The following is a 25,551-nucleotide window of genomic DNA, read 5'->3' on the forward strand; positions in this document are numbered from 1 at the left end:
CATTTGGGGTGGGGGGGCATGAGGATGGGGTATTTCTAACACTGGCTTGTTGGCTCTGCTTCTTCATCTCTGTAAATGGGATAATGATACCTACTTCTCAGGCGGGAAGCTCTGTTGTCCAATCGAGATTGACATAGTAATGACCATCTTCCCCTCACTTGATGTTCCAGATAAACTCTGTTCCTTATCTGAAGCCAAGTGAACATATCTCAGGAGGGAAGTATAGTGTTGGTAAGAGAAAGTGGCCACAGATGAGTCCTATTGCCATCCAATACTTAGGTTCCCAATAATGCCTTCTTCCTTTAGAAGGAGATTTTGAGGATAGAATTTTCAGCCTTTAGTACAAATGTCAGTGAGAGAATTTCTGGATGAGGGAGGCTTTTCTTTGGGTTTCTCTCATCATGCAGGTATGATCAATATCTCTAATGCCTAAGTTTGCTTTGACTTGAGCTTCTGGGGCTGTCTCCTTTGAAATGTCTGCCTTCCAGGCAAGCAGGCGGGCAAGCATAGTCTGGAGGGGCTTGAAATGGGAAAGGGGAAACTAGGGATGATAGCAAAGGGATGGAGCGATTGGAGCTTCTTCATCTCTGTATTTATTTCTGAAACTCTTCTACCCATAAGAGTGCCGCAAGTACGTTTCTTTTCCTCACAATGAGGCAGATGTGGACTGGGATTGGGGACTATGGCGATTAATTTTAAGAGTAAAATCAGAGGGATTCCTGTTATGACGTATACACCGGTGAATCAGGAAGCAACTTGGTATTTGTAATGGCTTCTCAACTGTGATATTACAGGCTCTGTACCTTATCAGAGTCACATGTGCCTGGGAGGTCTATTTGTTTCTTGTTTTGCTTAGATAAGTAATATCCCTAATGATCATGATAGGATCCATAAATCTAATTTTGAAAAGATTAGACACTAGCTATTATGATTTCATGGTAGATGGTTATTTTGATGAAGGAATTCTCAGCAGAGGGAATGGGAAGCAATAAAAACTCCTCTGGCCAAAATCATTCATTTACTGAATGCTTATGTAAAGGAAAAAACAAAAAGGTTTATTAACTTCTTTCCCTTATTGTGACCTGAATTCTTGGAAATGCAAATACATTGCCTCTAAAATTGTAACTCACAAGCATGAACAGACTAGTGAATCTCAGAGGGAAGACAAGGGAGGGTGGGTGGGAAGAGATCATCCAATGAACTTGTATGCATACATGCATAACCAGTGGACACAGACAATGGGGTGGTGAGGGCCTGGCGTCGGGGGGAGGGGGACAGGAGCAGGCTGGAAGAGATTAATGTGGTGGTGGTGGGGGGAGGACCTATGTAATACTTTCAACAATAAAGATTTTTTTAAAAATTAAAAAAAATTGTAATTCACTTTCCAGAATTTAAGGTTTTAAAAATTTCCAGACCTGTCCCCTTCCTATTTTCATTCTGTATTGGTGTCTGCCATTGTTAAAGGAAGTCAGAGAAGACTAGATAGGAAGTCACACTCTATGAGAGCCTACCACTAGTCACAACTCAGTCTTAATATTTTAAGTGTCTTGGTGATTACTTACTTCCATTTCATCCCTCCATCCCTCCCTCCCTTCCTCCTTCCCTTCCTTCCTTCCTTCTTTTTTTGTTTGTTTTATTAATCCTCATCCAAGGATATTTTCCCATTGATTTTTAGAGAGAGTGTAAGGGGAGGGGGAGAAAGAGAGAGAGAGAGAGAGAGAGAGAGAGAGAGAGAGAGAGAGAGAAAGAGAAACATAGATGTGGGAGAGACACATTGATTGGTTGCCTCCTGCACCCACCCCGACTGGGGCTGGGGATCGAGCCTGCAACCGAGGTACATGCCCTTGACAGGAATCGAACCTGGAACCCTTTAGTCCACGGCCTATCACTCCCACCATGGAGCCAACCCAGCCAGGGCTCACAACTGAGTTTGCATCAAGGCTGGCTGTACACATGCTCTGGGCTTATGCCAGCCAGCCACTGAGCCCAGTGGGACTACAGGTGCAGGCTCCTCCCTGAGGGATGTGAGACTCCTGTAATGGCCAACTTTGCTTTGAGGACTCCCCATCATACTGGCTGAGGCTTTCTTAGATTTGCCCTGTCTGGAATTCTTCCTACCCTCCTTTATCCTCTCCCTATCCTTTCATAGACCGGTGCTGTAGTCTGAAGTCTCCCTGCTTGCACCTCCTTCCTCAGCCATGTCCTTCTTAGGCACTTCTCCCAATAAACCTCTTGCGCATCTACTCCCTTCTTGGACCTGCTTCTCTGAAGGGCTGGACTGACAAACAACATGTTTGTGGAACAGAAAGAAGTAGATACAATATGCCACACAGTGGAAAAAAGGGTGGATTGGGTCAAAAGGGCCAGATGTTGAAGGGTTTTATCTGCCATGTAAAGCTTTTCAGACACTGTTCTCAGGAAAACGACTGAAAGCTTTTCAACAGATAAGTGACATGTTTTAGAAAATTATTCCTGTTACAGGGTGGTAAATAAATCTGAAGGGAGCATGGTGGGAGGCACGTGCATATTCCAGTTACCCCCATGAGCAATGATGACAGCTGGGGTAGTTCATTAAATCAACCCTATCTGTCCTGGGAGAGTGTGAAAAACCTAAAGGCAAGAGCTAGCTACTCAGCAAATGTTTGCTGAGAATATTTAATTTTTTTTCTTTAGATAAAAATATATTCTAAAATTCTTTATCTTTTTGTGTTTGTATGTTAGACTAAAATCAATTGCTTTTCTCATACTGCGCTGTCAGCCTAAGCTGTGAAATGCTTCAGTAAATTATCCATGATCACTGTTCTTTGCAATTCTGATTAACTTTCCCACAGGATCTATAGCTCTGAGGAAAAAAAAATTAGCTATTACTTTCCATCTCAAAAGTCAATTTCAGTTTTGCTCTGTCAGGTATTTCCAGAAGCAATTTACTTGTATATTCAGCCATTTTTTTTGGTTTAAATGACAAAATAGATGCTAAAATGGCAAGGAGAAGGATTTGGTAAGAAAATTTATTAAAATGGCATTTATCCTAGTAATAGATAATACCTTTGAATATTTATATAAGCACAGTAACATTTTTGTATATCATATGATATCATATCATATAACCTATCATTCCATCTATCATCTATCTACCAATTCCTTTAAAAATATGCAGGAACTTCTGTGATTGCATTCATTTAAAAGTCTGGGAAACCTTATTGTGGGCAGCCAATGGAAATTTTTCTCATAAAAAATGGGGCTAACTTAAAAACTCAGGATTCAGTGAATAAGGACACTGGTTCTACACTCACCATTTTCCCTCTTTATTTTGAACTTGATTACTTTCTCCCAACATTACACTTACTTCCTGAACCGCTTCTTATCACTTGGAAGAAAGTCCAGAGTAGCTCTCATTATCTGTTTCATATTTGTTGGTCAGTTTTAAGTCCAATGGTTTTTTTTTTTAAATAATGTCTTCCTTCTGGCTTATCCAGAGACTGATAAAGATATTTGTTGTAGAAGACTTTTTTAAAAAAAATATATTTTATTGATTTTTTTACAGAATGGAAGAGAGAGAGATAGAGAGTCAGAAACATCGATGAGAAAGAAACATCGATCAGCCACCTCCTGCACATCTCCTAGTGGGGATGTGCCCGCAACCCAGGTACATGCCCTTGACTGGAATCAAACCTGGGACCTTTCAGTCCGCAGGCCAATGCTCTATCCACTGAGCCAAACCGGTTTCGGCTGAGTCCAATGGTTTAATGCTTCCATTGTTTATTCCGGTGGTTGGCAAACTGCGGCTCTCGAGCCACATGCGGCTCTTTGGCCCCTTGAGTGTGGCCACGAAGTTTCAATTGCACTGTACGTGCGCGCCCACACGTGGTATTTTGTGGAAGAGCCACACTCAAGGGGCTGCAGTTTGCCGACCACTGGTTTATTCTATTTCCAGAGGAATTGAGTTGTCATTAGGGCATGTCAAGGATTAGTGGCATCTGCTCTTATCAGATCCTGACTTCAGGCAGAAAGTAGACTTATAGTCTGCCTTGTTTTGCTCACTGTGGCATCATGTACTTTAATTTTGTTTCCCCAGATTCACCTTTAGGTGTAAGGATCAGGGCTGTGCTCTTCTGTATCCAGCCTTGCTCTAAACAATTCTGAATAAAACAGAGCATCTTATTTCTCTTTGTATTTAGCATTGTTTTACCTAACTTAGGAATTATTCATATTATCATAGAACCATAAAATATTGGACATGGAAGAGATCTTGGAGCTCATTTTAGCCAATTTCCCATTTTTAGATGATGAAGCCGAGGCTTAGAGATGTCACACGGCGTGCCTACAAGGTCACAATTGTATTAAGTGTAGTATTTTATCTGGACAGGCTAATTGCTGAAAAACAAAACAAAACACAACCCTTGAATCTTAGTGGCATATAAGAAACCTAGGAGTTTATTATTTACTCACATCATGGTCTATTTTGGTCTTTTGGAATGGGGTTGGTGTGTTCTATGCAATCATTTAGAGACTATGTGTTTTCACCATCTTATAGGCCCTCAGAGACTGGCTCCTCTGCATCTAACCAGCACACAAGGAAACAGAGAGACAGTATAGAAAAGGCACACTTGCTCTCAAGTCTCTTACACCCAAATTGACAAATCACTTCCACTCATATGACATTGGTAAGATAGCCTTGTGGTGCCATCTAGATGCAAAGGAAGCTGGGAAATGTACGTTAGCTGTGTATCCAGGAAAAGAGAACAGGTGTAGTGAACATCTAGCTAGTTTCGCCATACTCCTCTTTCCATAAAGTAGTGGTTTTTAAAGTGTCATCCCAGCAGCATTAGTATCACCTGAAAACTTATTAGAAATGCAGATTCTCAGAACCAACCCACACATAGAGAATCAGAAGCTCTGGGTAATTCTTGTGATTTTGATGTATGCTAAAATTTGAGAACCATTGACATCCTATTAGACGTATATCAGTGGTTCTGAACCTGGGTACACATTAGAATTACCTAGGGAAACCTAAAACAAAATAAAATTGCCTGGACTCCATCATAATCAATTCAATCAGAATAACATTGATATTTTAGAATAAAAGTTGCTGGTTAATGACGCATTTGACAACTCCCTCAAGATTGTCAGCGATGCCCTCTGTAACACCAACTGCTTGGCCCCTCTGGCCAAGGTCATCCATGACAACTTTGGCAATGTGAAGGGACTCATGACCACAGTCCATGCCATCATTGCCACCCAGAAGACCGTGGATGGCCTGCCCCTCTGATAAGCTGTGGTTTGATGGCTGAGGGTATGCCCAGAACATTGTCCATGTGTCTATTGGCACTGCCAAGGCTGTGGGCAAGGTCAGCCCTGAGCTGAATGGGAAGTTCACTGGCATGGCCTTGCATGCCCCCACCCCCAACATTTCAGTTGTGGACCTGACCTGCCGCCTGGAGAAAGCTGCAAAATATAATGACATCAAGAAGGTGGTGAAGCAGGCGTCAGGCAGCATCATGAGCTATACTGAGTATCAAGCTGTCTCCTGTGACTTTAACAGTGACACCCACTCCTCTACCTTCAGTGCTGTGGTTGGCGTTGCCCTCAACGACCACTGTGTCAAACTAATTTTCTGATATGACAATGAATTTGACTACAGTAATAGGGTGGTGGACCTATGGTACATATGGCCTCCAAGGAGAGTAAGAGCTCCCTAGACAGCCCTAGTGAGAAGGGGAGAGAATTCCTGGTGTACTGCAGGAATTTTTAAAACATGCAATACCTAACTATTTAGCCAGGGCATTGACCTCTTTCCCCCTTAGATTGTCAAATAAAAAAATGACAATAGTCAACACAACACAACAATAGTTGTCCAGTATGAATGAACCAAAACTATACCTATTTTTTGTCAGATCCCCCCAAAATATAATATTGGTGTGAGCACAATTTTAATAGTTTATGTGTTGAATATCTCTAATCTAGTGTGTTAAGTGAAAGCAGGGGAGTGGGTTTTCTCACATTGATAGCTGCTGGGAGAGCACATGATCCTGATTGGCATGTGGACATTAGGGAGGTCAGGTCGTTATCTTGAGTGACACCTCTATAGTGTCTGAAAAAAAATATAGGGACACTTATCTCTCTGTATTTGGTGTGCTTCTGGAAAAGAGAAAATAAATCACATGTCACATGGTTGCATAGATTTTTTTTTTACATGCAGTTTGCTGATAATGGTGAAATTTTAGTCGAGTCTACATCACCTGAAAAAGTTCTCAGGAAGTTCATCCATCCACTCCGGCCTTCTAGTGAGACAGCTTAATCCTGTAGAATTTTCAAGCAAAATAGCTCATTGACAGATCAAAATAGCTAGCTTTTTTGCCTTAATCTTGATGGAATTAAGATTAGAATCTGTCTCTACTTACAACTAAATGGTTTTCTGGTCTATATTTGCAAGATTATCTAAAATACTAGATAAAAGCTTATATTGGTTAGTGAAACTCTCCTCAACATGTGCTTGAAGTGAGTGCTCTTTAAAAAATGCTTTGGATGACAGTAGTGATGGATTAAAGCTGGAAACAAGACAGAAATTGGTACTACATTTGATAGAGAGTAGATGAATCATTTCAGGGTTAATAGTCTCACAGCAAAACACCCACACTTAAACTTCGGAATGGATATAGATGGTTCAGTCTATTCAGACATCCTGGCAAGACTGAATTTAGGATCCTAGTAGGATGTTGGTTGGTGAGAAGCATAATTTTCAAGGAAGTAATCACAAAGCTGGGTGTTGACAGCTTTGAGTTCAAATTTCATACTCTCCAATATTACATACATCACTCCATATCTGTGGATCTTTTGTTTTGCTACCTGTAAATTATGTTTCATTATGTTTCTCTCACACACATCTCATTGTAGTTTTCACTCAACGACTTCATACTTCAAGGATTAGGAAAGAATTAAAAATATTTGTGGGCAAATTATAGTCATTCAGAAGACACATAATGTTTCCCTACAAAATTCTTTACTCTCTGTGCCTGTTACAAGAATGAGGAAGTTGCCAAAACCGGTTTGGCTCAGTGGATAGAGCGTCGGCCTGCGGACTGAAAGATCCCAGGTTCGATTCCGGTCAAGGGCATGTACCTGGGTTGCGGGCACATCCCCAGTAGGAGATGTGCAGGAGGCAGCTGATCAATGTTTCTCTCTCATCAATGTTTCTAACTCTCTATCTCTTTCCCTTCCTCTCTGTGAAAAATCAATAAAATATATTTAAAAAAAAAAAGAATGAGGAAGTCTTAGACCACTTAGGTACTGGAGACAATGTGAAGCATGAGTTCAGGGTGAGCTGTGAAGCAAGTTCTGTCTGGAGTTTGACATGAGTGTTGTTTACTTGGCTTTGATCATTTCTGTGAGCAAGGGGAAAATCTGACTTCTTCAGAAAACCATTTTACTCTGTGGGTTCATGATTGTGGCTGACAAATGGAGAGGTAAATTGACGGTGACTTCCAAGCTAAGAATATCGTGTGTGTTTACCACTGTTGGGAGCCAGAATTTTGTCAGTTAGTATGATATCTCTTTAGCTTCAGTTATTAAGGTTTCCAACTGAGAAAAAAACAAACAAGCCCCCAAACCCAGCAAAATTCCATTGTTCTCAATGAAAAAAAGCCTTTTAAAAGCTAGAGAGGTTCACTGTTGGCACTGGCTGTTCCTGTGGAGGAGCTTGATGAGACTGTGTTAAACTGTTGTCAAGGGATAATGGGGAAATTCTTTCATCATCAGCAAATATTGAGTCAGCATGGACTTGGCGAAAGTCAGGAGGCCAGGTTGTGGGGATGCAAAGTGTTTATGGCATCCTAAACAGGCAGCATAACACTGTGGTAAGGGGCTGGGTGGGAATCCTGGCTCAGCATCCAATATATGTACAACTGTGGCCAACTGACTTCTTAAGTCTAAATGAGCTCATCTGTAAAATGGGAGCATTATCACTTACCTTGTAGGTTTGTTGTGAGGCTTACATTAGGTAACGTGTTGCAAACATTTGGCAATGTCAAGGCCTGGCCTGTAGAATGTGCTCTCCCTTCCCTGGTCTTTCCTTTTTGGTCCCATTTGTAAATATAAATGTGTTGGTAGCTTTTCAGACTCTCTATAATATTCCATAAATTACTCAGTTTCTCTGTGGATCTTTTTTACTACCTATAAAGTATGATTCACCATGTTTCTCTCACACCTATCTCCCTATCTCATTGTAGATCTTACTCAAACACTTCATATTTCAATTAAAGATCCCAGGTGTTCATTGCTCTCAGGAAGGATTTTGAATCATCATTTACATTTTAGTATAATTTCATGTCACTGACCCCCCTCTACCTCTGTATGTAGTAGGAGTTCTAACTTAGATGCAGCACATGCTACAACTCAATCATTTCTAGAAGATAAGGTGGGAGACCTGTGGGAATCAGTTGCATGAGATTCGGAGTTAGAACTGATTCCAAAAGGAGTTAGAAATGAGGTGGCCAGGTTTGGGTCAAGGGCAGTGTCCAGGAGCAGAAGAGAGGGCTGATTCTCAGTATAGCACTATGTTAATCCTGCAGACCTGATGCAGTGCTACATAGCACCCTGGCCCACTGCCTTTGGGCAAACCTGAGGCCTGAGGTGGCTGCTATTGGGGGCTGTGAATAAAATTCCTGTTGGTATTGGCAGCAATGGGAGATGGCAATTTCAGTGCAAACATTAGCACTGTCAGCATAAGGCACTGTGTGCTTTGGACCAAATGATATTGGGCCTCTGTTGCAGCAATGACACCATTTTCAAGCTTTGGTGGCTGCAGGGAATTAAAGATAATTTCAAATTTTTCTTGTCACTCATCCCACCAAGAAGTGGGGCGTATTTCCTCTTTGGTCTCATGACTTCTCTTGACCAGTGAAATGTGGTAGAAATGATGCTGTGTAACTTCAGAGCTGGGATGCAGGAGATCTGCAGTGTTTCACCTCACTGCTTAGAACATTCTTGGGATCCACTGCCCGTGCTGTGAGAAAGCCCAGGCAGCCCCTGGGAGAGGAGGGCTGAGGTAGCACCAGTTGCCAGCCATGAGTGGGTTCATTTTGGACTGGGCCATCCCAAGGTCTCAGATGACACCATGTGAAGCAGAAGAATCATTGGCCAACCCATGGACTCAAGGGAAGTAATAAATTCCAGATGCTTTAAGCTGTGGAAATTTGGAATAGTTTATAGATTCCCAAACAGTGACTATTTGAAGTGCAGGAAATAGTGCCAAAGAGCTAAAAGAGAAAAGGAGGAAAACAGCAAACTCCATGGGATAGCCCACAGGACTGGTTAAGACAGGACACTTGAGATGCCTTCATAGGACTTCCAGACTATAGTGAAGAAACTTTGTTTGGGGGAAGATGGAATTTTCATTTGTAAGAAAGGGATGCTAGTACCAACCTCCTGGTTGTGGTGCAGATTAAGTGGGGGTAATGCATGTGAAATAATTAGTGCAAATTTTGGCATGGACTCAGTAAGTAGTAGCCATTCACTTATACGTTGCATGAAGCTATGAGATAGTAGTAGGTGACTGGCCCTTTAAGTCAATTACCTATTGGTCGTTATCACCTGTGCCATAAATATAAGCAGTCACTAGGGTTTCCCAGCCAATCAGCTGACTGTGTTCCCTGCACTGTTCTGTCTTTTAGCTGGGATGAGGGTATGTAGTCTTGGTCTATTATGGCAACAACAGGTTTTGTGTGTGTGTGTGTGTGTGTGTGTGTGTGTGTGTGTGTAGGCATGTGTGGGTGACATGTGTTAAACATAAGGCTCTATGACCAATACAGCCCACTCTAGCTTCTTTTAGAATCTGGGCACTTATATCTATTCATAGAAAATTAAATTCCATGTGTGTGGGGCAGTGGGAATTTTATCATTTTTCAGGAGGACAATAAATGGTTTTAAACATTAGTTTAGACAAAGTATCTAAAGTCTCCTCCAACATATTCTATTCTCTACCAGGGACTCCTGGTCTAAAAAGAGCAGAAAGACTTACTAAACAGTTCCTCTAAATAGAATGTGTGAAATGAGTAGCTGTGGCTCTTGACATATAGATGATGGAAAGGAGTAAATTATGTAAAGAATTATGTAAAAATCCTCCCTTGAATTTCAGATTAATGATTTGTTTTATATTTAGACAGTGTCCCTTTTCCAGGAGCTTAAAGCAGGGCTGAATTTATAAACTTAATAACTATTTATGTGGTATGATTTGGGAAGCACCAAGAATTTTTTGCCTCAGCATAGTTTCTTGACCAAAATGATCCAGGCTTTGAAATCCCACCATTACAGAGGTGTGTTCTTTTAGGTTAACTATTACCTCCTTAACTAGTCCTCTTTGTTGGAAGTAGATAATTCAGTACGTCACATGTTTTGGTGTAAGTTCTTTTATTCAGCAATTCACCCATAATGAGGTTGTGTGTGTGTGTGTGTGTGTGTGTGTGTGTGTGTGTGTTAGTCATAGGTTTACCGCTATAGATCACCATGAAAATTTTGCACAGGGCTTTATTTTATTTTATTTATTTATTGTTGACACTATTACATATGTTCTCCAATCCCCCATTTACCGACCTCACAGGGCTTTATTTTTAGTCAGGATCCTTTTGGGGGCACAACCTTAACATTCTTGATATAAAATAGGGAATTCTTTCAGTGATCACATTTTAGAACCCAGGTAAGGATTCTGATTTGCCTAGCTGTTATCGTGTTACTACCTCTTGGGCCAATCACTGTAACCATAGATTTAAAGACTTGAGACCAGTCAGTGTAGGCCCCATGCCTCGGAGACCCTGAAAGCGGGGAGGGTAGGGCACTGTGATTGGAAGCACATAGACTCAGGGAAGAGAGCTCCCTGAAGATAGCAATGAGGTTGCTGCCTTCCCTAGAAAGGGGAGAATGAGGAAAGTCCTGAGGGGACACAAATGATGTTAATCACCAGACTCTTTGACTCAAAAGCATCTCCAGAATTTTATGGTGTAAAACAATTCATTCTAATCTGAAGGGCATAGGCACTACATGTTTCAAACATATGGATCACATGTTTGAAATACGTGTACTCCTGGGGGAGGGAAGATTCTGAAGCTGCCTCTCTGTGATTAAGATGAAAAAAATCAGCACCAAATAGATGCATTTGGCCACAGGTTGCTATAATACAAACATGTCATATGTGAATGTGCTAATTATGACACTAAGATGTTTCACAATTGTGTATCAAAAGGGTGTTTTCTAGACTATAACTTCTCAATAGTGGTGCTATTGTCTCCAAGAGGGTGAAGACTGGTTGGTGAGGGGAAAACTTAGATGTTGCCCTTCCATAGGGCTACAGTACATAAACAGATATGCAATATCAAGAGGGGGTCAATTAGGAAAAATACCTAAAAAGTCTCCTTAGATGGATAATAATGAAAAAAAAAGTGGTTGAGAAACACTGTTCTACATCCAAGCAACTTAATGTATCTTAGGAAGATGTGAACCAGATGCTATGAAACTTGTGATTAGAGATGCAACATGATTTGTTAAAATAGAACCTGGACTTGGATCGAGCTCATTGTCTGACTGTGTGGAAATGGACAAGTAAGTTAACCTTTCTGCATCTTAATCTCCTCATAGTGATGCTTTGCAGTCAATCCCTCCCTAAACCAGTGCCCCAGGCAACCATTGATCTGCTTTCTGTCACTGTAGTTTCAGGATTAGGGATTTCCTATAAATAGAATCATAGTATGAAGTCTTTTGTCTGACTTCTCTTTCTCATCATGGTTTTGAGATTCACCCATGTCATTGCTTCTGTTAGCATTCCATTCCTTTTTATTGCTGAGTTGTAGTCCACTTGTCATTTATGGGGTGTTTGGGTTCTCTCCAGTTTGGGACTGGAGAGCACAATGAATAATGCTGCTATGAACATTTGTGTGCGAGTCTTTATGGTGACATATTTTTCTAAACACTTTTTTTTCACACTTAGTTCTTGCTGCCAGGTACCAGATATGCTACTTGGTAAATACTTACATAAACTACATCATGAAAAACAAGACAAAAAGAGGCAAGAAAAAAACCCCAATTAGATGAATTTGATAAATTCTTTTTGAAATGCTGAAGATTTTACAAGTGCTACAATTAGCATATTTCAAAAAAAAATACTTGAAATGTACAAAGGTATGTGAAATTGAAAAAGGTACCCCCAAACGTACAAAATAATCATAATAGGGGTGCATGGGAAGAGATCAGCCAAAGAACTTGTATGCATATATGCATAACCCATGGGCACAGACAGTAGGGTGGTGAGGCCTGGGTGGAGGATGGGGGCAGGCTAGAAGAGTCAATGGGGGGGAAAAAGGGACATATGTAATACTTTCAACAATAAAGACTTCATTTTAAAAATAGTAATAAAATGCTGTAAAACTTATGCATAATTATGTAAAATACAAAATTAGGTTCCAAGTGTTTTGGGGCAAATGGGTTATAAGAAACTTAATTTATAATCCCTTATTCAGAATTTTAGACAAAAATCATTAGGAAATTGATTATTAGGCAAAATAGATTTCAGGTAAACACATTTAAGGCAAATTCACTTCAGAAAAATTTCAGTATTAATGGAAAGGAATTTGGGCAATTTAATTGGACATAGATGGCAAAGGAAGAGGTTGAAGCTGGATTGCTTCTCATATTTCTCTTGCAGGCTGCTGGGTAGATAGAAGTGTCATTCATGGGGATGGGGATCCAGGAATGGAAGGAGAATTTATGGTGGGCAGATAATGAGTTCAGGTTTATTTGTGGTGAGTTTGAGCTGCTTGGAAGGCACCCAGGTAGAGGCATCCAGTAGGCAGATTGATGGAGCCCAGGATGGAAATCTGGTTTGGAGAGATGTACAAAGCCACTAGCACACAGGTGTTCAGATGTGTGTGAGCACATGGGGGAAATGGTTGGGTCTGGAGGACTCTGTAGGAGACTGTTATTCCAGTGAGGCTTTCCCTCTGTGCCTTCAGGAAGCTCCTCTAGAAGTTCTGATGCACCAGCCATGCCCACAATGCCAGGTACACACGGCTTCGGCTCACTGTGTGTCTGGGTAATTCTAACAACAGTATGGCTTCATACCTCTGATCCTCTACTTTGGGCCCATGCCTAAATTCTGTGAATAATTAGAGGTTGGTGTGTGTGAAAAGCTATAAAGAAAAGCTTAAGAGACTCCCTGAAAACCACATAAATGGCACTGCTTCGGAGCTCCTCCCACAGAGGGTAACATAAGAAAGGAGTGGAGAGTGTGGCTGAGGCCTTTGGTGGTCATGTCACCTCCCCACTGCCTACCTCTGGCTCCAGCCATAGCTGTGGCAGATGGTTCTGGTGAACTCAGACTCACCTGTCATTACTCTGATGTTGGCCCTGAGGTCTTCTCTGGTGAACTCTGACTTACCCTGTCATTACTCTGATGTCTGACCCGAGGCCTTCTCTGATTCTGTGGAACCCTATGCAATTGCAACACAGAAATGCAGGGGTGCCAATGCTCCCCTGACTCAGTGGGCATTGGGAGCCAGCCTCCCTACCACTCTGTAGAACGGCATCTGTGATGGTGAGCATAGAACCCAGGGTCATTACGGTCCTTCAACACCAGGAAGATTGTGGTTGTACCACCTCTAGAAAAAGGACCCGTGAGACTCTCTAATAGAGAAAAATCTCCAAGACATTAAGAAAAAACAAAAACAAAAAAATCAAACATTTTAAAATAGTGGGTGCAAAGAGTGTTATTGTATTTTGAGTTTTTTAAACAGAAGTTGTCTAAATAGCACCCCTTCTCCTCTTGGATCACGTGCAGGCTGTTAAATCGCTGGCATCATGCCCCACAGGAGGCTGTGGTGTCTGGGAGGGAAGAGCTCCTTTCCGAGGTCTGCTGGGCACACTTGCCATGCACTGTGGCACTGTGTCCTGTAGATGGCGATAAATCTCCATCTTCTGAGCCTCCCTCCTGGCTCTAAGTCCCTCCTAACATTGCTTCCTACTAAAGAAAAATGACAGGCATTTCTTCACAATCGACCTCTGAGAAAGCTCTTCCTTGCCTTTTAGTTCTTGAAAGGCCTTGGAACACTGGCAAGAGTCCAGTGTTTGGGATATCGCAGTCTAAGTGAGGAAGGAGCTGCTGCATTTGAGTCCTTGGAGCCGGGATATGTTGGCAGGAAATGCAGGTCGTAAAGAGCTCCCAGGACGGCCTCCCTGCTTCTCCCAGGAGCTCAGTAGTTCTCAGTAGTTCTGACCCTTCCTACAGGAGCATGGCGTTCATTCCCCAAGGAGGCTAATGCAAACACGAGCCAACCTTTCAGTTGTTTTTGTGTGTGTGTGTGCATATTCATGGGCCAAGTGCTTTAGAAATCTCATTCAACCCTTCCAGGTAGTTTCTATGATTATTCTGTTATTGAAATAGGTGAAATGCTTTGGTCAGTTATGGGATTTGATCACTGTACTGCCTCAAGGACATGTCTGAATGCACCCTCAAGCCTCTTGAAATGGAGCCTTGTGGTGGGGTCAGGGATCCGTGTCTGTAGGGAGTGTGGCTCAGGCCACGGGGCTCGGGCTGTCTGCAAGGAGCATGAGGGCACCCTGGAGAGGGTAAAAGAGTTCCCAAGAGAAACAAGATATGTGTGGGAGCCAGAAAAGAGGATTGTCCTTGTCGGTGCTGCCAGGGTCCAGCACCACCTGTGACTTGGGACTGGATTTAATGGAGGGTATAATGCACCACCAAATGCATTAAGAGTTTTTAGTTTGATTTTTTTTTTAAAAAGCTATTTTGAGCCATTTATGTGCACTCTCCCATTTAGTCTCACACAACTTCTACAGACGAGGAAACTGGGGCTCAGGGTGGTTAAGTAACTTCCTGAAGGTCTCAGAGAAAGTCAGTGGCAGAGCCCTGGTCTGACTTACTCTGGCCTGCTCTGAGCCACTCTCTGAGGCACACTCCTCCTCCTGTGCTCATTAGCTGGACCGGTCAGAGTGTGGAAGCGTCAGCGTGACTGCTCCCGTAGGCAGACACAGAGACATAGAGACGGGGCATGGCCTTTGCTGGAACTCTGAATGACAGGCTCCTCTGTGCCTGTCCTGTCAGAGCAGACGTGATTCAGGCTGTAAGGAGGTAAATGAAATGTAAAGGGGATTTTTGGAAACCCTAGAACTGTCAGACCTGAAGGAATGACAGCATTTGTGCTCACTGGCTAGGACTGTGGGAGAGAGATTTGCAGGCTGGGACGCAGGCCCTGTACATCTTGAATGAAATCCTGAGGTCAGTCACCTGCTTCTAGCCCTTCGCCTGTTTATATGGCTAATGTTAACGCTATTGGTACCTTATTCAACTGAATGTATTCAATAACATTACTACTCAGGACACCTTGGTTGCAGCAGGGCGTGTAGTGGATGGGATGGCTCACTCCTGGGGTCAGTGGGGTGACTGACACTGCAGCCACATTCCTCCCCCATGGAATGCTCAGAGAGCTCTTACTGTGTTATCGACATCTATCCTAAAGGTGCTGTCAATAGCTATTTCCCCTTTCCTCCAAGGGCCCTTAAGTGCTTTGCATGTGTTGCTCCCACTGGAAGCTGGAAGCGTGGTGTTATAGTTTACCCCCATTTACGAGATGCGTAACCTTAAGAATAAATTGGAAGTGAGCTGTGCCTCCACACAACAGCTCTCTTCCATATGCCATGCTTCTCTCAAGCACTGTAAGAATATACAGAATACAGAAGCCTTGTTTATGGAAATATAGAGGAAAACATTCTGAACATCCATTTTTATCACTTCTACATTTTTCTGCTTAACATTAATCTTTTGGTTCACTTGTATTCTTTTTTAAATATATTTTTTATTAATTTCAGAGAGGAAGGGAGAGTGAAAGAGATAGAACCATCAATGATGAGAGAGAATCATTGATCGACTGCCTCCTGCACACCCCACACTGGGGATCGAGCCCGCAACCCTGACCGGGAATCAAACTCTGACGGCCTGGTTCATAGGTCGCTGCTCAACCACTGAGCCACGCCAGTCAGGCTGTATTCTTTATGAGAAACACATACCCACATTAGCAAAGAAAGAAAATTAAAACCTTGTTAATCATAAAAAGGAGTTGATTGTCTAAATGTTTTTATCGAATTGGTTTTATCTAAATGGTTTTTGCGTCTTAGCTTGATTTTTCCTCTCTACATACTTTTAAGAAAAATTTGTTTCTTCAACCTATCAACTAATCATCGATGGGAGGCAGCCCATCGATGATTCTCTCTCATTATTGATGTTTCTCTCTCTCTCTCCCTCTCCCTTCCTCTCTAAAATCAATAAAAATATATTAAAAAAAGAAAAAAGGTCTTACAGTCCACCTGGGAAGAAACCTGCCTGTCCTTGGCAATGTCAGTAGAGAGTCATTGCTTCTATTGTTAACGGTGACAAAGAGAGGCACAGGTGGGTCCCCTAGAACTTCACAGGAGAAAAGAGCTCCCTGAGGGGCTGTGCAGAGATAGGCTTCAGGGAGGGGTACCACGCGTTCATCTACTCAACAATCATTGTGGTGCCAGCAGCTGAGCAGCTTGCTTGGACCCTGGTGATGGATTAGTAAAGCTCTTTGAGGAACCCACAGAAAAAGAGGAAACAAGTAGCCAATTATAATCCAGGTGTAGTGACTGGGGAAGACTAAGCAGTTTGTGTAGTAAGTGTGTCCTAAGGGGATAAAATGGAGGCGAGGGAGACTGAAATCCAGCCTCTAAACTGTCCTCAAGGGGTGTCCTGAAATGAGAACATTGCAGGGACTTTTGTCACTAGAGGGGGTGCCTTTTTGCAAAACCTGGCAAGGTGCCTTATGTACCAGTGGCTGCTCTGAGTGTGATCAATATTTTTCTATTTTTAAATTTCTTATTTAATTCACATACAATGAAATCCACTCTTATTGGTGTACAATTTTGTGAGTTTTGGCAAATTCATAGAGTCATGTAACCACCACCACGATCACGCCTCTAAAAACATTCCCTCCTGCATCTTTGTAGTCAAGCACTCTCGCATCCCCAGCCCCTGGATGCCACTGTTCTGTTCTCTGACCCTGTAGATTGTGTTTTCCAGAATGCCATATAAATGGGACCATACAGATTGTAGACTCGTGTCTGGCCACTTTCACTCGCATAACGCATTTGAGATTCATCCATATGGCCCCATGTATTGGTTGTTCCCTTTTATTGCGGAGTTGTGGTCCGTTGAATGGATGTACTACAGTCTGTGTATCCATTCCCAAGTTGTGGGACATTCCAGTCATTTCCAACTTTTGGTGATTATGCATAAAATCGCTGTACACATTTGTATACTGTGAATGTAGGTTTTCATTTTTTTTGGATAATTATCTAGGAGTAGGATTGCTGGGTTGTATAGTAGGTATGTATTTCACTTCACATATATATTTAAAGAGAAAATAAAACTAAGATGGAAACAAATTGTTTTGTAGTGGCTCTACCACACTGCATTCCTACCAGCAACCTGTGAGAGTTCCAGTTATGCCATGTCCTTGCCATTGTTGGCTTTTTATTTATTTTTAAAATTTATACATTCTGTTAGTCGTATAGTGGTATTTCATTGTGATTTTAATTTGCATTTTCCTAATGACTAATTATGTTAACATTTTTCATGGACTTATTTGCCATCAGCTTGGTGAAGTGTCTGTTGAAATCATTTGTCCCTTTTTAAAAAATGTGTTTGCTTGATTGTTTGTTGTTGAGTTTTGAGAATTCTCTACATATTCTGGATAAAAGTCCTTTGTCTGATATGTAATTTACAATAATTTTCTCCCAGTCTATGACTTGCCTTTTCTTTTCCTAGTTGCAGCTTTCTCAGAGTAAAAATTGTAAATTTTGAGTCTAATTTGTTAACTTTTTTCTTTTATTGATTGCACTTTTGGTGTCATATCTCAGAACCCTTTGTCTGACTTAAGGTTATGAAGATTTTCTCCTATATTTTCTTTCAGAAGTTTTCTAGTTTTAGGTTTTATATTTAGGTCTAGTATCCATTTTGAATTAATTAATTTTTGTATATAGTTCAATGTAAGGAATGAAGCTCTTTTCTTTTTTGCATATGGATGTTCAATTGTTTCAGCGCCATTTATTGAAAGGCTATGCTTTCTTCATTAAATTGCTTTTGTCTTTCTGTTAAAATCAATTGGCCATGTTTATGTGAGTCCATTTCTGGGTTTGTCTTCTGTTTCATTGATCTGTGTCTCTCCTTTCTCGAGTATGCGTGTGCTATGTCCTAAGTTAACAGGAATAGACACGGGGGGCGGGGCGGGCATGTGGGAGAGAAAGATGTGGGAGGGGCAAGGAGGGTTGGAGACTTTCCAGGGGACATAACCTTTATGCTGAGGTCTATGTTGGCTAAGAGTGAGTCAGTGCGGATATTACAGGCCATTTCAGGCCCTGGGAACATCATGTGGGAAAGCTGGAGGGTGAGTGAGAGAGAAGTGGGCGGGAAGGTTATATGATTCACAGTGAGGCTGGAACAGAGTGTGAGAGGCGGTTCGTCCCCAGCCAGAGTCAGGTCAAGGGAGGTGTGGATTTGATCCTGAGGGTAGGCTGGAGTGTTCATTTCAGAGGAGGCGTGTAAGCAGGTCTCCAGGATGAGTAAAAACACCACGTTCCGGTGTTCTCCTGTCATTCAATCACCGTACTGTCTCTATCTCTAAAACAGGGAGTTCGACTTCTCAAAAAAAGCAGACCCCAGTCCCAGCTGCCCAATCACCTCCCAGAGGGAACAGCCCCCTCAGTCCAGGGCTGACACCACCTCTTTACAGGTGCCTGTGGGAATTGAAACCTGCTCTCCATTCCCCCTGGGGCCTGGGGCTCTGTGGGAGGTGGTGATGAGTTGCTGTGCACTCCCTGGAGCAGACCTGCAGGTGGCAGCCAAACCAAGGCTCATCCGGCTGAAGCTGCGCCTTTCTCTGCTTTCAGCTCAGAGCGGCTCTAATATTGCAGTAATGTGGTGTCTGCATAACAACAGGCTTGTTTTTAAATCCCAGGAGTAATATTCTTTAAATCTTTTGGAATCAAACCTGCCAAATAGAGTGTAACATGTTTCTCAATCATTTGGGCCACATTCTCCCTCCTGAATGAGTGTTGGCTTCAGTGGGAGCGTTTTTCGGTGGCTGTGGGTCATTGAGAATTTGGTTCCGATTTGCTCTGGTAAGCTGAAGGAATAGCCACACACGTGGTTTGAAGGGGAGTAAGGACAAATGCAGGAGACACCCCAGAGGCAGGCAAGTTGGGGCCAAAGAAAGACTGAGAGGGCTGGGTGGTGAACTGGGTGCCCACCTGCCCAGCATCACTGCTGAGGCACGCCTCAGCGAGGTAAGCCTCTTTCTCAAAAATATTATTTCCCCACTGCTCCTGACTTCTAGAATTCTGCCATGGAGGACAAAGCTTTCCACAGAATCCAACTGTTACTGCCTCAGGGAAGCCATCTCCCTCCCACGCGCGCCCCCCCCCCTCCCCCCCCCGTTTCTCAGGTTGTACGCTCACTCACAGCACTGTGCAGCTTTCCTCCATGGCACTGTTCACAGTGTGTAATTACACGACTGTGTGATAATACTTGGGGTGGGCAAAGTAGGTTCACAGTTGTGAGTATGTGAAACAGTTTGTTCTTGTATTATATTTATTAATTATTGTATTATTTTCCATGCGAACAACTGTAAACCTACTTATGCTCACCCCTCTATTTGACATCTCTACCCTCTTCTGGATGGTAAACCCCATGAAGGCAAGGGTATTTTTGTTTTGCCTAATTCTGTGTCCCACAGGCCTGGCATAGCTCCTGGCACAACTATGGCACAATTATTTATTGAGTAATTCTATGGTTATATAAACTGAAAGGAAATAAAAATAGAGGCAGGAATTAGACTGATCTGGGTGGGAACCCTGTGTCTGTCTCTTGTCCACTATGTATACTGGATATACTGCATAAACTCTCCAAATTTCAGTTTTTTCGTCTGTAAAACAGGGAAAATAATGCCTATTTTTCAGGGTGGTAATGAGGGTACAGTGAGAAAAATCTATGCAAAGTGTTTAGCACAGTGCATGAAACGCCATAAGTGCTCAAATATGATGGTTATTTTCACTTTTATGGAGGTGCCTTCATATACAATTTGCCAGGAGAAGCAACATGGTTGTGATTTCACAAGGAGATGACATGACTAACATGAGAGACTGTCTTAAAGCTTTGATAGAAGGGAGGAAGGGAGAGTTCTTGGAGGTGATGGTGCTGCTATTGTAGCTGTTGAAATGAGCAACTTGGAAGTCCTAAAATTTTCCACGTGTTCTGTGAGTGGGAAAACACTGTTCTGAGTCAGAATGAATAATAAGCTGTCTAGGTGAAACCATCTCCTACTTTAAAAAGGAATGTAGTTGGATCATTGATACAAGCATCAATGATGTAAGACGGAGCAAAACAATTAGACACATAAGTCCCACCAAGCCAGCTTGGAAAGAACTGTCCAGTGCTGCCCTCCACGACGGAAGAGTGGTGTGGCTAAAGGGAGCCGCAGACGAGAAGGCTGAGGAGCTGCTGTCCTCTCCCTGAGAAATGTTTTCACACTGCTGCATACATGCTTTATATTACTTTAAAAGCACATCTTTTAAAAGTGTTTTTAAATATTCGGGATATTCATAACAGCTAAAAAGTAGAAACGGTCCAAAAGACCATCAACTGATGACTGGATAAACAAAATGTGGTATATCCATATAATGGTACATTATTCAGGCATATAAAGGAATGAAGTACTGACCCATGCTTTAACATGGACGAACCTTGAAAACATTATGCTAAGCCAGACACAAAAGGACAAATACTGTATGATTCCACTCATATGAAATACCTAGAATAGTCAAATTTATAGAGACAAGAAGTGGGATAGTGGTTGCCTATGGCTGAGAGTGGGGAATCAGGAGTGACTAATGGGTGTGGGTATGGGTGTCTTTTTGGGGTGACAAACATCTTCTAAAATTAGCTTTACAACTATGAATATGCTGGCACCCATTGAAGCATACACTGTAACTGGCTGAATAGTATGGTATGTGAATTATAAATCACAGTAAAGATATTAAAAAATATCAGGAATAGATCAGTGGTTCTGAACCCTGGTTGTACATTTCAATCAATTGAGGAGGCAACCAATGAAAGCAGAATATCTGGGAGGTGGGGTGTGGCCCTGGGCATTTGTGAAGCAGAGTTGAGAGCTGGATTGGATGATTGAGGAAATACATTTTTATTTTTCTACCTCTAGAGGACCTACTCTGGGCAAAGAATGGGCACTTCATTTGTTGTTGTTTTTATAAATCTGTGCGTGAGAGGTAATTTCTGTTTAGTTCTGCTGGAAGCAGAAGAATGGCTGAGCTACGTGGCTTTACTAGGGTCTTTTTCATTTTACGATTTTGTGATTAAATTCATCTGTTGCAAATGTGATTCAAAGAGACAAGCATTTGTTCTAGTGATGTCTGGAGCTTTAGTACAAGTAGAAACATTCTGTTCATTTAGATGTACTAAGCAGAGGTAATGACAAGGTAATAACATGAACATTGTCATGCTAAAATTGTACTCCCCACTCAGATAAATTAAAATGATTAAGGTTCAGGAAGAAACTTTTGTTTCATTACTGTACTCATCACTATCAATATCATGATTAGAAGCAATTAATTGTCTGTTTATTCTCCATGCTGGAGGGGGCAAGTCAGACATGTCTTATTAGGCCAACCACTGTGTTTTCTGAATGTCCCGTCAAAATCCTTATGAAGGCTGGCCAGGGCCTATTTGTATTGCAATAACCTTTTAAATAATGAAGAGGATCGCTGATATCTTGAATTTGCAGTGCAATAAATCATATTGGAAGCTTTAAAAATAAACACATTAGCCCTAACCGGTTTGGCTCAGTGGATAGAGTGTCGGCCTGCGGACTGAAGGATCCCAGGTTCGATTCCGGTCAAGGGCATGTACCTTGGTTGCGGGCACATCCCCAGTAGAGAGTGTGTAGGAGGCAGCTGATCGATGTTTCTAACTCTCTATCCCTCTCCTTTCCTCTCTGTAAAAAATCAATAAAATATATTAAAAAACACACACATTAGAATGCACAATGTCATCCTATTAAATTGGACTTTTAGAAGGGCAACTCTAGTAGCACGAAAGAAGGAGGAAGAGAAAAAGGACAATTACAGTTATTGAGCTTCTACTGTGAGTCTGACACAAAGCGTAATGCTTATTATACAGTATACTGTTTTGTTCTATCCCCAGTCATCTTTCCAGGTAAGCATTGTCTTTTTTCTTTCTTTCTTTTTTCTTTTTCTTTTTTTTACAGATAAGGGAATGAGGCCAGGGAGGCCAGGCCAACTATTTTGCCCCAGGCCCCAAGCTTGTAAGTGGAGGTCCTGACCCAGCTGCTTGTAACTCTGCCAACCTGTCATTCTGAAGAAAGGCCAGATTGTTTCTATTTGACAGCTCCGTGTAGGAAGGAGCACCGAACATCAGATGACCCAATTTCAGCTTCTGTGTGGTCCCGGGCAAGCCACAACCTCCGCATCCCAGTCTCCTGAGCTATAACAGGGTGAGAACATTTGCCTTGTGGGATTGTGAAGAGGCAAATGAGCTAACGTAGGTGAAACTTGGCACGGCATAGGTGGAACATTACAAATGTCAAGCCAGCAATTTCGACTGTGGGTTTCTCAGCTGTGGAGTCGCTTGCGTTGAAGAGGAGACCCATTGTGGTAAAATTCACAGCCTCACGCCGACCACCTTCTTTGAAAACTCTTTGCGCCTGGGTCGGGCATGAAAGCCCAGGTTGCAAAAGGCTCCCCGTTTAGGCAGGTATTTTGGTCTTAAAAAGAATTATTTCCTTGCCTTGAGTTTCCAGTCTATAAACCAGGAGGAATATTTTGAGCACCTGCTCTGTGCTAGGTGCTCTGGGAAATCACTGTGTCTTTGAGGAATTAAACATGCAGTTGCAGAGAGCAAAGCAAACACGTGAAACAATGGTACCAGAAGACATGGTATTCACTTAAAATAAATAGCATACTCACCTCGGGGAAATTCAAAAGTGCTGCAGGATGCGTGGTGGAAAGTCAGTCCCCCCTTGCATTCCGGCCCTTCATGCTCTGATTCTTGTTCCCTCTCATCAGTTTCTTCAGACTTTCTGGGGCGATTCTTTCCATATGCAAACATACAGGTATGTATAGCACCTTCCCTATACATGCAGCATGAGACATACTGTAATACTGTTTGGCACTTTGGGTTTTAAAATTCATAATAGATCTCAGGTCTGTGCTGTACAGGTGCCTATTGATCTCCCCCATTCTCTCTAGTGGAATTCCTTTGTATGAAAGTGCCACACTTTACTTAATGGCCCCTTAGCAATGGTCTTTAAGGTTGTTTCCAAGCTTTTGCTGCCTGAACAATGCTGCACTGCATTCTCCTGGCAAAAAGCCATAATCAAGGGCTAAATTGTGTGGTTCGGTGTGTAAGTGGTTCTCAGTTCGCAGCATGGATGTAATGGCATTTGGGGTGGCACAGTCTCTTGTCCTGCAGAACTGTTTTGCTTGCTGCATGATTTTTGGCATTTCTTCTCCTCCCCCCAGTTCCAGTGTGCTCCCATTGTGACGACCCACAATGCCTGCCCCATGTCATTTCTAAATGCGCCATGGGGGATGCCATTGCCCCACACTGGAACTGCTCCAAATATAGGGAGTTAAGAGTTGGAAGGTTGGGGGAGGGGGGAAGGCATCTAAACAGAACTGTGAGGATCGGCACAGGCTTTGGTAACAACCTGAGAAGCACCAGAGGCAGAGCCACTCGCCGGGGGATTTCCCTTCTCTCTGCACTTACTTGTTTGTGTCCTGAGAGATGGGGCCTTGTCTGGGTCCTGGGAGCACTCCTGGGTCCTTGCTCCAGGCTGCCACACTGGCCCTGGGTCTGCAGGGCCTTCCAGTCACAGGAGTGGAGGTGCTGGCCTAGGGACTGCTCACCAATAGCTCAGGGGAGGCCTCGGCACAGCTGGAACGGGCCACCAACTAGGCCGTTGACAGATTATGCAACATTTGAATTTTCCCTCTGCAACTTCAGTGCCAGTGAATCATAAACTCCCAGGAAGTCAACGCTGGAAGGGACTTTTAATATCATCTATCCCCTCTTTTTTTTAATTTTTTTTATTGCTTAAAGTATTACAAAGGGTATTACATATGTGTCCTTTTTTCCCCCCCGCCCTTGACAATCCCCTGGCATCCCCTACCCCCCAGTGTCTTATGTCCATTGGTTATGCTTATATGCATGCATACAAGTCCTTCGGTTGATCTCTTATTATCTATCCCCTCTTGATGAGAGGAGTCGGGTTGATGTATACATCAATTAGATGCACAAGAGCCTGCAGGTAAGGGGTGTCAGGGCCTGGGAAAGGGGACAGGGATGGACTCCAAGCCATGGGAAAAGTGATCTCAATCAGTGGTTTCCTAACTGGATTTTACATAAAAATTACTTGGAAAAGTTATAAAAAGAAAACAATGCAGATTCTAGGCTCCATCCCAGACCAAAGAAATTAGATTTTCTAGAACCAGGGTCTGAGAATCTGAATTTTTATTAAGATCTTCAGGTTATTCTTATTCCTGGTAGTGGCCAGACAATCAAGCTTGGGAAGCTCTGATTTAAATAGACTCCCAGTCCGATAATCCCCACATCACAAAGACAAGTGTGGGAGGGGCCTGAGGTGCTGCTTTGCTGGGTATCTGTCCTATTGGTAAAGGGAGCAGATAATGTGGTAGGTGGCTAATTATATTGGAATTTATTCATTCTGAAATGCTTACAAAGTAATTAGAAGTCAGATTAGGTTTGATGTTCACTGACCTTTAAGGAAGAGCCTGCTCTCAACTGAGAGAGAGAGAGAGAGAGAGAGAGAGAGAGAGAGAGAGAGACCTATTTCAAAGGTTAATCAGAACAAAATGCAGCATGATTAGCTGGAATCTCTAGCTTGCCAAAAAAAAAAAAAAGGATTTTATTTGGCTTTAAGGATGAGAGGAAACCATGAGAGAGCATTGCTTTGGGTTGTTTTTCTGAGGCAAACTTCTCAGAAATAAGAATCCTCCTAATTAAGAGCCTGGAGTGGAACTGATATTCTGAGAAAAGATCAATTCTCTTCCTAGACCTGAGTCTTTCCTGGCTTGCCTAGCAGTTTCCAATTTTTTGCCTGTCTTGCTGGGAAGATCTTGTCAATTATACATTCAGAGCTCTTGCTCCATGTGGGCACATAATCAAACTGGACCCTTGTCTAGTCTCACTTCAGTGCCTGCAGACTCTCCCCCTACCTTCTGATGGTGCTAAGTCTTACAGTGTCCACAGAACTGCTCTCTCCCCAGCTAGGGCTATGAATTTGGGATTCTTTCTTGGCAACGGGGTGGGGCTGACTAGCTATGTGACCTTGAAAAAGACTTTTCTATGTTTGCTTCTTATCCTTCCAGGTTTATTTTTACTCTGCTCTATGCCCTGAGAAGCTAATTCCTGCACGTAGCACCTCT

At 42.5% G+C, this 25,551-nt stretch overlaps 1 pseudogene; it reads left to right on the forward strand.

Moving 5' to 3' along the window:
• Positions 1-401: 401 nt before the first annotated feature.
• LOC102432539 lies at positions 402-5,752 on the forward strand (annotated as a pseudogene).
• Positions 5,753-25,551: the final 19,799 nt, after the last annotated feature.

Source organism: Myotis lucifugus, unplaced genomic scaffold (genome assembly GCF_000147115.1).
Source record: "Myotis lucifugus unplaced genomic scaffold, Myoluc2.0 scaffold_62, whole genome shotgun sequence".
NCBI lineage: Eukaryota > Metazoa > Chordata > Mammalia > Chiroptera > Vespertilionidae > Myotis > Myotis lucifugus.